This window comes from Enhydra lutris, unplaced genomic scaffold (genome assembly GCF_002288905.1).
Source record: "Enhydra lutris kenyoni isolate GAN:26980312 unplaced genomic scaffold, ASM228890v2 scaffoldscaffold28, whole genome shotgun sequence".
In the NCBI taxonomy this organism is placed as follows: domain Eukaryota; kingdom Metazoa; phylum Chordata; class Mammalia; order Carnivora; family Mustelidae; genus Enhydra; species Enhydra lutris.
The window spans coordinates 13,559,729-13,579,021 of NW_019154112.1; the positions used below are offsets into that span (position 1 = coordinate 13,559,729).

At 34.5% G+C, this 19,293-nt stretch overlaps 1 pseudogene; it reads right to left on the reverse strand.

Moving 5' to 3' along the window:
* Nucleotides 1–16,149, reverse strand: part of LOC111152478 — a 68,649-nt pseudogene extending 52,500 nt beyond the window's left edge.
* Between the last annotated feature and the right edge of the window lie 3,144 nt (nt 16,150–19,293).

The following is a 19,293-nucleotide window of genomic DNA, read 5'->3' on the forward strand; positions in this document are numbered from 1 at the left end:
TATAATGGTAGATACCTGTCATTATAAATTTGTACAAAGCCACAGAATTTACAACACCAAAAATGACCTGCCTGTTAACTATGGATTTTGGGTGATGATGATGTGTCAATGTAGGTTCATCAATTGTAACACACATATTCCTCTGGTAGGTATTGTTAAAAGCAGGGGGAGTCTTTGCATGTGTGGGGGAAGGAAGGGTAGAGAAACTGTACCTCCTTCTCAGTGTTGCTATGAACCTAAACTGCTCCAAAAATGTATTTTAAAAAAATTCAAAGTTAAATTTACTTACATAATACAAATTTTTATATGTAATAGAAAGGCATAATACAAAATAAAGATAACTGAAAAGTAAAAGAAATTCTCACACTTATTTTTTTGCTTAACACACAAATATATTCATAAATTCATACCTAGAGGGGTGCCTGGGTGGCTCAGTTGGTTAAGCGACTGCCTTCAACTCTGGTCATGATCCTGGAGTCCTAGGATTGAGTCCCATATGGGGCTCCCAGCTCCATGGGGAGTTGCTTCTCCCTCTGACCTCCCCTCTCATGCTCTCTCTCTCTGTCTCTGTCTCTCAAATAAATAAATAAAATCTTTTAAAAAAATCATACCTAGATAGAGAAAAAATACTCCTCTATTAAGAGCACCCTTCTATTTAATAAATAAAACATCTAAGTGATTGACTAGGTTGATATCATCTCTGTTTTGCTAAAATCATTGTATTGATTGGGTTTTGACAAATTTACTTTATTTACTGCCATGGATTTTCAAATACTGGGCTACTCTAATCAGAACATTGGAAAGATTGAATTTTTATATTCATAAATCTGACCACATTAATATTTTCTTCCCAGAAATGGTAGTAATATCAGGAAAGATACTTTTTTTTTCCTTTGGTAGTATTAGTTCTCCTATGGCACAGAGTATTACAAAATAGAAATACTATTGATCTAAGGACTCTACTTTAAAAAATAGATTGATGAAATCTCAAACTATATTTCAAAATGTTTATTCAAATATAATCTGTCAGATTGAGGACCTATGATATACATATTTGGATTGTCTTCAATTACTCATCTCTCTCTTGATTATTTTAGCTGACCTTGCAATTGCTTTGCTTCTTCTGAGGCTGTAGTTATTATTTTTTGCTCCAGTGTTCCTGTGTGGCATGGGGCCTGTGTAGGAAAATATCCTTGAGAACAGATGTACTTGAAATTATTTCAGTTAACTAGAAAAGACTTCTTCTTTATAAAATGCTTAATCTACCATGTGGGCAAATAAATCAAACATGAAGTAGGAAGAAACTAGAAAAAAAAAAAAAAGAATGAAGAGGAGGAGGGCCTTAGTAAGAGCAAAACAACATATTCTTGTGAATCTACTTTCTGGGTAAAATCAATAATAGCACACCTAAGGATGCATGAGTTAAAATTAATGAAATTTTAATATAAAATTGCATGGGGAAGGTTTTTGAAGAGAGCCTGTCCAATATTTTAAACTGGCATTTCCCTAGAAACTTTGTTAAATAGCATTTACTTGTTTCTTATGAAATTGGAAATTTTCTAACTAATGTTAGCTTACCTTTCTAATATTTGAAATTTGGCCAGAACATATGGAGACAGGAAGAGAGTGCAGGGCCAGAGTGAAAAAAGAACTAAAAGAGTTCATATATTTAAACCATGACTAAAGGAGAGGTTATAGAAAATAAAGGGTAAATACTGCATAAAGAATAAGAAGGAAAGAAAGAAAAGTCCACTGGACAAAGTTCAAGTTGTATAAGGACATGTTTGTAGCTTCTACATGTGATATACAGCTCCACTATTTGTCATACCATTGAACAGAAACAAGGTTCTCCATCCATTATCCTACCCAACACAAGAGCTTTTTCAGAACGATGAAATTGCCAATCTTCACTCTTCCCTATAAATTAATGTTCTAATTCACAGGTAGTCAAATGATGTTGTCCACAGCATAAATCTAGCCTGCCATTGGTTTTTACATTTTCAAATGGTTGGGAAAAATAAAAGAGAATACTAATAATTCATAATATGTGAAAATGATATGAAATTCAAATACCAGTTTTCATAAATAAAGTTTTATTACAATATGGCATGCTAACATGTTTATACTAATTTTCTATGATTGCTTTTGCATTACAACAACAGAATTGAGTATTTGCCACAGTGATCTTACTGTTCACAAAGCATGAAGTATTTGTAATCTGTTCTTTTTCAGAGAAAGTTTGACGACCCTTATTCTAAATCAGCAAAGGACCTTGCTAGGAAACCAAATAGTCTCTCAAATATGGCTACTTTCATATTTTATAGTCCTACTCATCATTTCCTCCTTAGGTAAAATTAATTCTCATTTGTATGTATTTCTTCTATCCTCTCCACACCATAATATAGTCTTTGAATGTAAGTTCTATGCCTCATATGTTTTCTAGTCATTTTTTTTATCATCAATATTTCTGTAGCCCTTATAGTTCATAGACCCTCAAGTATTTTAAGCAGGCATGTAAATAGCATATTTGATAACAGTGAACACCATCCTTAATGGCAAGAATGCATTATCTTTCTATTCATAATTTCATCATTGATTTTTAGATGTAGTGTTCTCACAAAATAAGTCTGAATAAATGATGAATAAAATGGAAAATTTATTTTAATACATTTCATTTGTCTATCATATGTGTGTTTTTAAATTATACTTTGCTATCTTCTTATATTTATTTCCTATTTCCTGAGTTGTGGTGATAACTGTTATCAAAGTAATTTAAAACTATACAGAGGAGTAGGAAATTATTAAATTATATTTCCAAAGGCTTCTCCTGTGGTCTCTCCATTCTTAAATTAAAGAAGAATGAATAGACTAGAGAGAGTTCAGCACCCATATTAATTTTCTAGATAAATTGGTGTGATGTAAGGAAAAACACCTTTCCTAGGTTTTGTACACTGTAGGGTACATTGCTTTCAGTCCTTCATTGATCTGGGGGTTGAGTGTGACCCGCATGTCAAAATTAAATTTTTCAGTCCATTTTCATCCTTTGATGGGTAGCACTGGAGAAAAGAGTATGGTGTTTCCCCATCACATATTGGAAATGAAAGTATTAGAACATTAACAGTGCATGTGATGAGAGATGAAGAATAGACTAGCATTTAAACAAGGTTCCATTTACAGTTTTCTAAAAATACAATTAAAGACTTGAGCTTGGAATAGACCAAGTAACAGGAGGAAGAAAATTATGGTATCTACAGTAAAATGGGGTTGTGGTGGCAGAATTTGGACTTAGTACATGTGGGAGCATTTTCACAAGAGCTTCCTGAATCTTGCACTTGTGCTAAGATGGACTAAAACAGGATATTGTACAAACTGATATATTTCTTGAAATACTACCAAAAAGATAGAGAAATTACTTTTTGAAATCACTTTTTTCCCCAGAGAGTATTGAGTTTGAGACTGCACGTTCCAGAGGGAAAAACAGAAGTATATTGCAAAATGCGAGTTCACTAAACAGAAGTGGGGAAAAATGTCCTAGCGAAATTACTGATTAAACTTTGTCTTTTCTTTAATCTGTTCTAATGTATACCTGGTTTTGAAAGGAAACGGAGGCGATTCTGAAAGGGAGGGAAGGTCCATGAAGGGACTCGTTCAAGGCTCTGGCACTTTTCTGCCATCAGGGCCTGATGTACCTGCTCTTGGAAAGGATTTAGAATGAATAGAACAGAAAACATAGGAAATGTTACATCATGGATGTGAGAAAAGGACTTTGAGCTGTGGTAAGTTTAAATCACTCACATGATAAAAGGTGAACACTAGAGACATGTTTAAAAAAGGCATAAAAAAGTTTAGGAAGGCCAGCACTGAGGACTATTCTTGGATGTAAATCTCCATGGAGTGATGATTCTGTGTGGCGTGGTTTTCCTTCCCCTTTTTCCTTTCCTTTCCTTTCCTTTCCTTTCCTTTCCTTTCCTTTCCTTTCCTTTCCTTTCCTTTCCTTTTTCCTTTCCTTTCCTTTCCTTTCCTTTCCTTTCCTTTCCTTTCCTTTCCTTCCTTTCCTTTCCTTCCCTTCCCTTCCCTTCCCTTCCCTTCCCTTCCCTTTTCTTTCTTTCTTTCTTCCTTCCTTCCTTCCTTCCTTTCTTTCTTCCTTCTTTTTTCTTTCCTCTTTTCAGATTTATTTAACTATTTGAAGGGGGGAGGGACAGATGGAAAGAGACTCTCAAATTGACTCTGTGAAACAGGGAGCCCCACTGGGAGCTCCATCCCATGACGTGGTGACCATGACCTGAGCCGAAATCAAGAGTGGGACACTTAACTTACTGAGCCACCCAGGCACCCATGATTTTACTTGTCTTAAGAAAGTACTGAGACTGATAGTCATGTGTTAGCACCACTGGGGTGCTGTTGACTTCCTGTTCTTACTTGCAAGCCTGGTTGGTGAGATTAAAATCTCATGTGCATTTGCACATGCACACGTGCACGCGTGCGCACGCGCGTGCACACACACACACACACACACACACACACAACCTGGTTACTTTCAGAGTTTAAGACAAGCAGTAAATAACTCAATGTATATTAAGACGACATTTGACCTTTGAGCCATTACTTGTATTTGACACCCCAAGGGCAAGAAGCCTCTGGAGCACCTGGTTCCATGAGGGTTAGACACATGTATTTATTTATTTATTTATCTATTTATTTATTTATCTATCAAACTTAATGTGTCAACTTTGGTTCAATTTTTTTTAAAGATTTTATTTATTTGACAGAGATCACAAGCAGGCAGAAAGGCAGGCAGAGAGAGAGAGCAAGGGAAGCAGGCTCCCCGCTGACAGAGAGCCCGATGCAGGGCTTGATCCCAGGACCCTGAGATCATGACCCGAGCTGAAGGCAGAGGGTTTAACCCACTGAGCCACCCAGGCAACCCTTGTTGTTGTTTTTTATTAACATATAATGTATTATTAGCCCCAGGGGTACAGGTCTGCGAATTGCCAGGTTTACACACTCACAGCACTCACCATAGCACATACCCTCCCCAATGTCCATAACTCAAGCACCCTCTCCTTACTCTCTGCCCCTCGGCAACCCTCAGTTTGTTTTGTGAGATTAAGAGTCTCTTATGGTTTCCCTCCTGATCCCATCTTGTTGCATTTTTTCCCTTCCCTGTCCCCAAGCCCCCACATTGCCTCTCAAATTCTTCAGATCAGGGATATCATATGATAATTGTCTATCTATGATTGACTTATTTAGCTCAATTTAATACCTTCTAGTTCCATCCATGTCATTGAAAATGGCAAGATTTCATTTCTTTTGATGGCTGCATAGTACTCCATTGTGTAAATATATATACCACTTCTTCTTTATCCATTCATCTGTTGATGGACATCTAGGTTCTTTCCATTGTTTGGTGAGTTATTAAGTGACTTATTCAAGGTGGGTGGATGATGCAGAGCTGAAATCCATGTCTCCTGAATCCTATATACTCATCTGACTGCATAAACTACTTATATTTGCTTTCATAACAAAATGTTTCTTCCATTCATTGAGCATCATTATTATAATGTAGGTAATTTTCAAGATACTCAGTATCTACAGACCAAGTAGTATAATTTTAAGAAGTGTTTATGCAATGATTACATATATTTTAAAATAATTGTGTAAGTTTTTGAGGAACCTATCTTGCTGTTGTTACTGGCATAGCACAATCTTAATCTCTATATAGCTGGTTAAGGAGGTATCATTATAAACTATATTAAAAGCTATCCAAACACTCAAAACTAAATTGATTCCTATGCCCCTCAAATCACCAATCTTGAAACAAAATCAGAAACTTGGCAGGATGAGCTTAAGTTCTTAAATGAAAAGACTCAAACACTACAATATGAACTACAGAACTTTAAAGCTCTCTCAGGAGTTTTAATTAAGAATAATGCAGTTCTCTTCAGGAAAGAGAGACACACACTTTAAAACTTTATGGAAAAAAAAAAAAGCAATAGATCTTAAATCCATGTGAGAACTCAGAGAGAAATACTACATACTAATCCTACTGCTATAATTGAAGCTATTTTGAAGATTTAATTCTCACTCCTCCCTTTTTGCCAAAGGCTAATGCTTTTGCATGCCAATGATAAGGTTCAATACCCACATGAGCTCAGAGACATCTTCCTTGGGGCTTTAGGAAGCAATGCTGTAGATAAAGATAGAATTGCCTCTATTATATGAAGAGGAATTATGTATGCAATATAAAACGCTTTTTTCCTTTTAATTATCCCTTTGCTTTTTATTCAAAGGTCTTTGAGTCTTCTCCCAAAGTGGTGCTATTTTACCTTAAACAACCTTTTGCATTCTCATCCACTGTGACTCATTTGCCATACCACTGAAAGTTAAAAAAAAAAAAAAAAAAAGTAGAAGAAGAAAATACAGACCTCACCCACAGTACAAAACTGTCACGGAGTGTTTGTGTCATGTAGTGTTAAATATATGCTGGGGCACGCCTGGGTGGCTCAGTTGGTTAAGTGTCTGCCTTCGGCTCAGGTCATGATCTCAGGGTCCTGGATGGAGCCCTATGTCAGGCTCCCTGCTCATAGGGAAGCTGCTTCTACCTCTCCTTCTTGCTTGTGCTTTCTCAGCTATCTTTCTGTCTCTCAAGTAAATAAACAAAGCCTTAGAAAAAAGAAATATATGCTGATATTTTTAAATTAATTGATAACATTTAAGATGGAGGGTACGCATTTAAGTAATCTGAATTTCCAGTTTTGTCTTAAAAAGATCAAAATATTTAGTAATATTGGGTCAGTATTTCTACATAGAAGCAGTAACTCCTACCTTTAGGTCCTCTATAGTATCGCTGTGTTTCATATTAACCCAAACATCTTCAATGGGTTCTTTAGGCTTTTGAGTCTTCTACTTCTCCAGTAAACTTTAGCATTCATGTATGTGATATTCATGGTTTTCACTATTTGCAAGTAAAATTCAAGGTCTAGAGTATAAATTAATATTTCATTTTACTACAAACCCAAACTAACTTTATGTCTGCTGCAGGATAGCCTGCAGGAGCATGTCACTGAGTGAGAAAGTGGGCGTAACCCATTTCCATTTTGTTTATCTCTTTTTAATCTTTCTGAAGCCATCATCACATGGTCAATAATTTAATAAGCAAAAATAAATAAGAAATAAATATTAAAACAATATTTTTACTTTGAAAATTGACCCTAAGGAAAAATTTACATTAAATTCTGACAGAAAATAAGAAATTATGAATATATTAAGAAAGCAATGTGTTATTTTATTTTATTTCTTTTCAGTGTTCCAAAATTCATTGTTTATGTACCACACCCAGTGCTCTATGCAGTATGTGCCCTCCATAATATCCACCAACAGGCTCACATAACCCCCCCCCCCCCCCTCCCCCTCCAAACCCTCAGTTTGTTTCTCAGAGTCCACAGTCTCTCACAGTTCATCTCCCCCTCCAATTTCCCTCAACTCTCTTCTCCTCTCCATTTCCCAATGTTCTCTGTGTTATTCCTTATGCTCCACAAGTAAGTGAAACTGTATGATAATTGATTCTCTCTGCAATGTGTTTTATAGTGTGTTTTATTCATAATCATGAAATCATGAAACCACACCACCATGAAACCACCATGGTCATTTTTTGAAAAACCAAAAAAGCTATTTTTATTATTCTTCTGACGAATGTTACAACTAAAGCAGAGAAAGAGAAATCTTACGTGGAAATTGAAATTTTACTTTACTTGAGATCTGAGTATAATGCACAAGGACTATATAATACTCCTTAAGAAAGTAGCATTAAAAAACTCCAATAGACGACACAATACTCCATAAATTAGTAGCAGATGAATGTGACTAGTAGGATGTTATTCAACTAAAATTTGACCATAATATTTTAAGAAGTATTTTTTTGCACAATCCATTTACTTATATCACAAATATTTATTGAATAACTATTATATGACAAGTATTTTCTTTGTTTTTATGACTCTCACAGTCTAGTGGGGAGGATAGACATTAAATCATCATATGTATATGCCACATATATAAATTTCACTGGAAAACTAGTGGTTACCAAGGGCTGGGGGAAGAGGGAAGGTGGAGAATAACTGTTAATGGGTACTGCACTCTTTTGGGGGACGATGAGAATATTATAATATATGGTGCTAATTATGATATCACGGTGACAATTGTACAACTGTGTGCATATACTAAAACTGGTGAATTACATACTTTAAAAGGGTAAAATTCATGTCAATAACATCTCAAAAAAAAGCTGTTATTAGAAAGGAAAAGATTATGACTCTTCATGGCTCAGAACTCACCCTCTATTTAAATTTGTCAAGCTTTGGAGAATATTTAAAGACATTTCTATGGCCTTGAGGACCTAGATTTTGAAGGACTGTCTCTCTTACCCCAGCTGCTGTCATTGCATGCTTCACTAGCTGTGCTCACTTACAGCTCATTCTGACTTTCTTTAATTGCCAAATTTTTTCTCACTTTAGTGACTTTGCCCTTTCTGTTCCTCTTCCCAGAAAGCCACTGTCCTGGATAATTTCATAGCTCACTTTCTCTTTTCATCGAAATCTCTATTGGAAAGGGAAAAAATTCAAAATAAATTTCCTGAACACAGTCTCTGAAACAGCCCAGCTTTTCCAGTATCTTTACTCATCCATTTATCTGTATTATCTATATTATTTATATGTTTTTATTTGTATATTATTGTATATTATTTATATGTCTTTATTTGTATAACCCTTTTCAATATTTTATATATAATTATTTAGTATTTATGTTTCCAATATTTCTCTGTAGATTGATATGAAGCCTCTGTTTTATTTACTTATATGACTTTAGCACTTTTGAATGAGTTAATAAATGGGAAGATAAATGAATGAATTGAATATGTTGAATACTAAGCATGATAATTAAACTTTAAGCCTCAATTTTCTCATCTGTAAAATGTGAATAATAGTATTACCTGTTTGGGGACATTTCATGGTTGAATGAAATGTGTGCAGAATACTTAGCATATACTTTAACTATCCTAGATGATAGAAATTCAAAGCCAACTTTTTTCTGTGTATCTATAAGGACTCTGAATTTTGTTATACCATCATGGACACAATCACATAAAAACACTAATAATTTGCCTTATAAAAAACATCTGTACTTAAATTCCAAACAATGAAAGAAATTAAAAGAAAAAGAAAGTAATAAACAAAGCATTCAAGATTTAAATACAAGATACTTTGAGATCTTGAAAGTGAATATTTTTATTGATTTCTTAAATTGCCTCACTTAATGTCAAAAAAGTCCCTGGAGTAATTAGATTACTTGTCCCATAGTACTTACTAAAGGAAAGAAATATTTAGGCCTGTTGATTTATCTATAGAAATAATCTACAGAAAGAAGACTTGAGTGCTGAACCAATTTTATGCTGTCAACATCTAAAAAAGTGTTGCCCAAAGGAAAGCATGAAGGCTGAAGGTCTGAAAATTCTGTAATTTTTCTTGTTTCTTATTAAGATAATAACAATGGGACTATGCTACATTTCTTCCCAGGAACTTAAAAAAAAATTTTTGATTTTGAATAAAGATTACCAAGTGGGCCAGCATGGGAATATATGTTTTAAAGGGGTATCTGAACTGTCCTATCATTTATTCAGGTGAGAATCACATAATGAATACCTAATGTTTTCAAGGCTATGCTCATCCTGAGGATGATATTGAAAAGCAAAACAGAAAAATCTTATGTCTTCATGACATAAGTGTTGTAAGGGATACTGACATTAAATAAACAGGCTGAACTAGTTCTTAAAAAATAAATATATATTTAAAAGTGGTATATGTTAGAAAGAAACAAGTACATCTGGGTTTCAAGGAGACAAAAATGGAAGTACTACAGAAGAATTTGATTTAAATTGTAATTAGGACTTATTTATTTGAGGAAGTGAAATTTGGGTAAAGGTCTACAAATCTAGTTAGAGGTAGCCAAGAAACATGAGAGAGTTATGAGTGTGAACTCATAATCAAAAGAAACAGCATACACATATTCCTGAGGGAGACGCCAATCAAGCATATCTGAAGGAAAAAAAAAGTGTACCAAGACTGGGAAGTAGATCTGCAGTGAGCATATTTTCTAAGATGGGGCTAGAAGGATGGGCAAGGACCAGAACTTGCAAGACTTTCTATTTTTCTAAAGAATGTATTATTGAGGTCTCTTTTGTTCTTTCATTCTCTCTCTCTCTCTCTTTTTCTTTCTTTAACTTCACCTTGGAGTTTTTGCTCTTGTTTTTAATAGTCATAATAGGAGACTCAGTCTTGTTATACTTTAAAGACTTCATGTTTTTCTTTAGAAAGCAATTGCTTTATTCCCAGTAAGAGGCAAGTTGGTTTGGACTGGTGTGGTAGGACAGTATCAATGGATAGAATTGGAGATTTATTTCAGAGGTCAAATTGGCAGAATGTGAAAAGAGAGGAAAGAAAAATGAAATTATTTATCAGAAAACATGTATGGTGGAGTTTCTTGTAGATGTGAAGACCAACTGTACTAGGAAACACATTCCAAGACTTTCAGTTGATCAGAAAGCAATATTCCTCAGCTCTCCCAATATCTAAAATAATAATAATAATAATAATATTTTTACTGATCGTTCATATGGTATACTTTGTAGTATGTATGCTTCTTACCCAATATCCCATTTTATCTTCAAGGGAATAGCTGGAAAAAAGTTATCACTATATTCAAAATTTTATAATGAAGATTAGGACTTGGGTCACTTACCTTGCTCAAAGACTCCCAGTAATATGTGGCAAAGTATCCACTCTAATCTGTGTTTGACTGATTTGAAAGTCACTAATGACCTTGATTGCCAACCCTAAGTCAACATATTCATCATCTAAGGTGCTACACAAAATAAATATTCTGAAATGTCAAACTCAGTTTTCTGATCCTATAGAAAAGTGATTTGGCCTAAGATCCATATTTTCAATATCTACACCAAAAAGAATCTAATGAGGACCACACTTTCACGCAGATATACACAATTCTAACAGATTTTTTGGAGGTATGTGTGTGTATAAGGCAAAAGTCTGCAATCCTACATTTCTGTAACACTCCAAATTTGACTTGGAAGGCTGCCTACTTTCCACCTCACTGGGACATTACAAGAAACAATTCCAGCCTGTAAAACTAGAATTCTTAATATTCTAACCTGCTGAAATATATCAGTGTCCAGGCACCTGGGAAGCCAGTACGGTGGTAAAAATTTCAGTATTAGCGTTATTCTCATTGATTTTCCTAAAAGTTATTTTGCCTCCCGAGATGGAGCTAGCTGAAAAGCAATGGGAGGAAGACAAGTTGGATTCTGGGACTGTGTAGGAAAGAATATTTCTCAAACAATCAATAGCTACATGAAAAAGATATGAAATATAAATTCTCCCTTGTACTATTGCCAACACATTCTTCTGCTTTAAGACTTACCTTAATTCTCATATCCAGAACCTCTCTTCACTATAAATTGTGATAGAATCTAGTTTGATTGTAGTATACACTTATGTCAACAAGTACTCAGTTAGATGAAATTTTCCATTTATTTGACATATAGGTTATAAAAATTCCTGCTAAGAATAATAAATGATGTATAAAGTGTTCTTGTCCTGGAAACTATAATCGATAATATTCCAAAATATTGTATTCTTAGCTGACAAACCTAGTCTTGGCTTGTGCCACACCATCATGCTTAAATCCATGAACTCAATCATTATTTTAATCATTAACACTTATTCTAGAAACTGTAATAGAGGACAAAAAAGATTGCTTAGCTTTCAAAATTATATTAATGTTTAAAATAATTTTTCTCAACATCTGGACTTGCTCAAATTTATTCATATCATTTTTTCTACTTTGTATCATTTGATAATTACCAAAGTAACACTCCTACTGCTACTACAAATAACAATTCAAATAATAATAGTATTATTAATGAATGTATTACCAGAGCCACCAATTTTCTTATTTAGAAGAATAAAATGGAAACAGTACACAATAACTCATGAAAAGATATACCAAATTAGATACAAGTTTTAAAACACCTTTAGCTTCAACAGATAGCTGAGGAATGAAAGAAAATAAGAGACGATTGGGTCATTATACTACCAGAAAGTAAATACTGCCCTGGAACTATCTTTGAGGACAAGAGAACACCTTTTATAAAGGTAATCACTAAAGGGGTTAAGAACATAGACTATAGAGTAAAGTAAAACCAGAGTCAAATCCTCACTGTGCCATTCCCTAGTGAGATATACCTGGTAAAATGTATTTATCCTTCCTGAACTTTGGTTTTCTTGTCTTTATAACTGGAGAAATATTGTTCCCCATTGGCTTTATTTAAAAAGTTATATGAACTATGCAAACATTTCACACGTAGCACTCATTAGCCATTAGACAAGGAGTATGAGTTTCAGGTTCTCAGAATAAATGAGCTTAAAATCTGTACTGTACTTACTATATCCTAGGATATGGGAAGGTTACTGAAAACACTGGACCTCATTTTCTTCATCTATAAATTGGGACTAATGAAAGTATTAATTTTATAGAGTGGGTTTTGAGAACTATTTACATGGAACAGTGCCTGATTCAGTGTAGGTTCTCAATCAGCATATGCTGTTATTTCTACTGTCAGATCACCTTCTGGTTTTGGAGAAGGCAAATTTATGGTTAACTGCTCACTTTTCTTTATATGCATTTTCTACTTGCTATGTTGCCAAAGCGAAGTTTTCATCCCAGTTTAGTCCCCATTGAGAAATAATTATAACTTGGACATATTCTTTTTCTCAGAAGTGTGTATTGACTTTGGGAATCTGAAAAAAATGTTAGGAAATCACTTTTATTAAGACCAAATTGAAATAATGCATTCCCAGGTCAATTTCAATGCCTTTTAGAAGGTCTCCAAGATTGTTTCTCCTTTTAGATTTCACAAAAATTATTCCTAATAAAGCAAACCCTAGTTTTAATCAAGCTAAATCCAATATATTATTATGTGGCTGTATGATATATTATATTTACTTTATGTATATTCATAAACATTTTGCAAGACTACTACCTGTTCATTGTGTAACTATCATGGCAACCCAATATACACATCAGTCAAAATGGGCAAGGGAACAGTCAACCATAATGTCTATAAATTGGCAGAAACATTTTTTCAGGACAACTTCCTTTTTTATTCAGTTAGGACTTGTATCGAAGAAATATTGTCTGAGAGGGATGCAAAGAACATTGCAGACTACTTTACTTTTTATGTCTAAACACACATAATGCTGATAAAAATTCTAGCCTAGAGGATAAAAACATTATAGAAACAGTAAGAACATTGTAGCAGCTAGGAAGAACAAGATAAACAAACACACACATTCAGAAACAATGATATACAACAAACATCCATATTACAACTCTGCATAACATAACTGGAAAGTATCAATAGTCTTTGAGAGACTCACTATAAATATTCCTGTGATATGAAGTTTGCATTTATGGATGATGTCCTTTGATAGACAGTGAATGACATTTTACTTAACGTTACCCACAAAACTAAATGCAAGTATATCTTGAGCTTTTATACCACTTGACAAAATTTCAAACTGGAGATGGCACTAGTTGTTGATGATGTTCACTTTCCTACAGTTAGGAAAAGATGCAAAAAACTCTCAACCGATTTTAGTTTTAAGAGGGCTAGACTTGTAAAAACACTGTTATTATGAGAGAAAAGTTCACTGGTTTTCTAAACACAGAGACTTAGCACCACCATAAAAGCGAATTCATTTTATTAAATGAATGATGAACCAAGAAGGTCACAGTGGCTTGAAAAGAACAATAGCAGGTCATGAGCTTATAAATCTTGGAAGAACTTTCTTTCATGTAAGAGGCTCAGGATTATTATGCGATTTGGCAAAGTGCAAGAAGCAATAGGAGGTCATTCATGCTGATACAAGGTACAATTAAAACTTCAGAAATATTGAGTGTGAAATTTTATCGTTTGTATCTGAAAATGTGTAAAAAATGGACAAAGTATATAATTTATGTTATTTTGCAAAACAATACAGAATCAATGGATTAATGAATGCATAATTATTCAATGCCCTAGGTTCTTTTCCAACTATCATAAAAACGATTCAAAATACTTATACACTGCTTATTTGACCACTCTACTTATTTTTAATTTGTTAATTAGCTTGACTAATCATAACTTAAACTACTCGAGTTTCAGTAGAATAAATAGAGATAATTATGAATATTCCTTTAGTGTTTAATTTGCTTTCCTGTAAATGTTAGATTGTATCACTATAGTAGGGAATCACTATCACTTCAGGGAATCTCTGATATTTTATTATCAAATTCTTAGGAGACTGGGAGGGATAGATAGATAGATGGATAGACCATAGAATATAATTTATTCTACTCTGATTATTTGTCAATGAGCCAATGTCAATAGCCAATGAGTCAATTAATTGTCTCATTTCTAAAATATCTGATAAAACTCTATAAAATACAGGAAAAAAAATTGCATTCTTAACTCTATAATACATAGCATGACATTTTGAACATACTATGAAAAATTAAATTAGTGAATAAAGATTGTTTTTCTAAATATTTTTAGTTAACATACTTCTCAGTGGATTTGAGCATTGTGATTGTTTTTGTTTCTATCAAATATATAAAAAATTAATTTCCAATTTCAGCTCCGACCTCTGAAGAGTTTAGAACTCACCATTCCTGACCTTAAAAATAAAAATAAAAATAAATAAAATAAATAAATAAAATGAACAGACTAAAAATCAAAGACTTCCAGAGAATTGAGACTGCAGGGCAAACTACAACCTCTGGAGGTGGGTGAATTCAGAGATGAATGTGAGATCCACCCCCTTGGAGGAAAGCTGCTGGATGCATAAACTGTTAGGAAATTTGGTAATTTTGAGAAACTGCTGGAGAGTGAGAGTAGATAAACAGGAGAGTGGAAAGCTCCAGGGACTATGGCCTTGGGAGAGCTCAAAACTTCGGTAGGTTTAATGTCTAAGATTTCCAGGGTCTTGGTGGTGAAGATTCAAAAAAGATCACTTCTTGTCTCTGGCAGGGAGAGAAGAATACTCGTCCTGAAAAACATATGGAGCAGTTTCTATAATCAAGGCCTATAATCTAGGGAAAAAGCCCTAATTGGAGCCTATTCCAAATGTAGTTTCCCTTAGCCTCTAAACCATCAGAGAAACACAGTTGGAGATCCACAGACCTGGGTCCTTTGAAGATTAGGTTTTAATAAAATTATAGAATGTGTTACTTCCCTCACAATGGGCTGGGTCCATTGAAGATTAGGTTTTAATAAAATTATAGAACGGGTTACTTCTATAATGTTACTTCCCTCACGTTTTACTATCAGACAAACAGGGTTCCACTAAAATGATAGTAGATTATAGCTTTGAGAACTGAAATATTCATACTCTCATAGTTGGAGTACTTAAGGAAAAGAGGCAAAATGAGAACCTAAAAGGTATTTGAATTCCATGAAATTTGTGTAAGAGGAGGAAAACCTTCCTTCTATTCTTCTTAGGTTGTGTGGCTGGCCTAAGAATTAAACTGGCATAAAACAGAGTAACAGGAGTAAATGTATAAATTTATTTAACATTTTTATGTGTTTATAACAATCCTCATAAAAGAAATGGAGACCCAAAGAAGCTGTTAGGCCTGGAAGATTGCATATGTCTTCATACTGTAGGGGCCTGGTTGGCCAGAGGGAGCCATTTCCTTGTGGGCTTGGATTGGCCCCACCCCTCCGGGAGGAACTTGCTTGCAAACCCGGGATATAGGGGTGGGCCAGGCTGCATGGAGACATCCAATCAGTGGGGTGCTCATATATTTACTGTGGTAAATTGAAATTCAGTTGGTCACCTGTACTGCTGACCTAGCATGACTGTGCAGTTTTCCCTGTGTATTGCAATTTCATTGGCCAGCTGTGTGTGGGCGGGGCTCAACCACCTCTATGAAGGTTAGGCTGTGAGGCATGGAAGGAGTAGCGATAGCGTTGGGGTTGTCGGGAGCAGCATCATTGGGAGTCAGGATCGTCAGGGTAGTTGTCTGGAGCGTCATAAGCCTCACCGGGGAGTGGCCTCAACAGGAAGCAGCGCCATCAGGAGCGTCGTCCTCGGGGCAGGGGGAGTCATTGGGTAAGGGAAATAGTCCTGGTTGGTGTCCTGGTCATCCTTGCCTCTTTGTAAGAGACGGCCCCGACTGCTCCGTTTGATTTTTGATGCTTGGCGCGAATAAAGCTTTGCTTGACTTTTTGCTTTGTGTCAGTCTCGTTCCTTTGATCACAGACCCTAACAATACGAAAAGCAATAGATTGCAGGGACATGACAGAACAATGGATCTTGGGCTATGGGCAGTAAATTGTGGGACAACGATTGAGAAATATACAGGGAAACTAATGGAAGATAAGGCTTGTTTATATAGGTTCACCTCAGTATGGGCTCAGAATCTCTGGTAATCAGAATGGCCCTCTGCTCTTTGTACAAGGAAGGCATTATTTCTAATGGGGGATATTTTGACCTGCTTTTAGGTAGAAATGGGGAAGACATAGAGCCCTTCCTGCTCTATTTCTCAAGTATCTTCAGCTTAAAATAATCGATATGCTAAAGCAGCATGTTTTGGGTTGGCATAGTCCAAGCTTTAAACGATAAACGTAGACCAAGCCCTTAGCTGTATTATCCTAAAACCTTACACTAAAGACCTTCTAACTTCAGTTCCTATTATTCAGTGCCAAATGTCTGGCTTGGGGGAAAAAAAAAATTGCAAGTTATGTTAAAGAGCAAAGTAAAAGAAAAAAAAGTCTGAAGAAGAAAAGCAAGTTTCAGAACCAGACTCAGAAAGGACTGTGACATTGGGAATATAAGAGAGAATTTAAAGTAACTATGATTCATATGCTAAGGGTTCAAATGGAAAAAGTAGACAACATATAAGAACAGAAGGATGATGTAAGCAGAGAGAGAAACTCTGAAAAAGAATTAAAAGGAAATGCCATAAATCAAAAACAATGCAACAGAAATGAAGAAGCCTTGTGGTGGGTCCATTAGCAGACTGGACACAGGTGAGTAAAGCGTAAGTGAGCTTAAAGATAAGTCATAAAAACTTCCCAAACTAAAATGAAAAGAGGGAAAAGGAGAGGAAAAAAAAAGACCAGAATATTGAGAAACTCTGGGGCAATTACAAAATGTGTAATACATGTGTAATTGGAACACTGGAAGGGGAAGAAAGAGAGAATAGAGTGGAAGAAATATTTGAAGTGATAATGGCTGATGGCATTTCAAAATTAACTGTAGATAGCAAAATACTGATCCTGGAGATCAGAGACCATTATGGGGTATAAATGTTAAAAAAAATCTATACCATGGAATATCATATTCAAACTGCAAAAAATTACCAAGACTTAAAGAAGAATCTAGAAATAAAATAGAGGTTAAAAAAAAAATCCCACTTTACCAAGAAAGGAAAAGGGTATTTGTATCTATATAGATCTATATAGATTATATATACTTATATAATATAGAGAGAGACAAAGAGAGAAGAGACACAGAGAGAGACAGAAAGACAGAGACACACAGAGATGGATATACACACACACACACAAATACACAGAGACAGAGGGAGAGCGTGAATTGGATTATCGGAGTTTCTGGAGGCTGGTTACCTCATTCTTTGTAACAACTGAGACCTGAGTCTTGGCAGCTAATATAGCTCCAGTGATGCTTCAGTAAATAAACGAATAATTATTTGTTTTTAAAAGGAAGAACAGTATCTGAACATCTTATAACCATATGGCAAAGGACTAAGAATTTTAAATTTAGATTTACACGTTGAAAAATTTGGTATTTAGAAAATAACATTTCTACAAAGTTTCAATATTCTAGATGTAAAATATATCCACTCTAAAAATATCTAAACTTTTATACTCACAAAAAAATCCCCGAAAGGAAACTTGTATTTAAAACTGTTTTGTGAATGGAGCCTAAGGAGTCTTACCAAACTCCCAATTTATTATATTTGTCTGCATCAAGCCATCACTTTCTCCCAGTATAACAGAAAGATTTGATAGATGAATCAGAGCAGGTCAGGAAACAAAGAGAAAATGTCTGTATTTATCCAAAGGCATTTAAGTAATTTAAATCTAACTCTAACGCTGCTCATGATAAAAGATAAATAATGATACTCTTAAAAAATGGAAGCTTTTAAAGAAAGTCTAGACAAAACTTCAGGAGTGTGTTGTTCCTATCGCCTCTTTCTCATTCCATCCACAGACAGATTGGATGCGGGTTCTGTATCTGATATACTCTGAATCTTGGTTACTTTACAGGATGACTTGGATTTTTTTTTCCCTCTTCAATAGATGCCGTTCCAGTGAAGACAAAAGAAGGATGATCTGGAACCACTATTTGGAGTCTGAGATAAAGGTCAATAAGAGAGAAATAAAGACTTGTATACTTTGTAATAATACTGTAATTTCAAGATATGTTTGATGTGACAGTATATAGAATGTTACGTATACTTTGTGGAAGAGGGGAAAAAAACGGATAAATGAGCTTTTTAAAGAATTATCTTAGGTATCACTAATTGAATATTTTCTATGTACCAGGCACGTTTTACAGTGATTTCCAAAAATTTAAGTATTTAATTCTTAAGATAACCATATGAGATATTATCATTAATTATTATTAATATTTTATTCCACTGTTATTCCTATTTTACTGATGAGGCAATTCAGGTACAAAGAATACAGTAGATACAGATGTAGAAAACAGATATAGTACATAAATTTGCCAGGGTCACATTACTCATCATCTGTGAAGTTAAGAGTCTTCACAGAACAGTCTGATTGATGAGTTTTTATCCTTAACCACTATGGTATGTGGCCTCTCATGAAGAGTTATATTAAAGCAAGACAAGGTGAAAGTAGCAAATAAAGAGAAGAGAATGGTAAGTGTCGTTCCTACCACAGAAACGTTTAGCAACCCTGGTGTATATAATTTTAAAAATTATATCTATGTCTATTTTAATATGTATGAACTAGTTCAAGAACATTCTAAGTGAAAATAGTCTACTGTATTCAAAAGGGGAAAACAACAAAAAAAGAGAAATAACAAATATTTTGTAAATATATTAAACTTGTTTTTACATTGAAAATATGTTTTGATTATGTGGGAAAATATCTTATTAAAATTTATAAATATAGTATAGAAT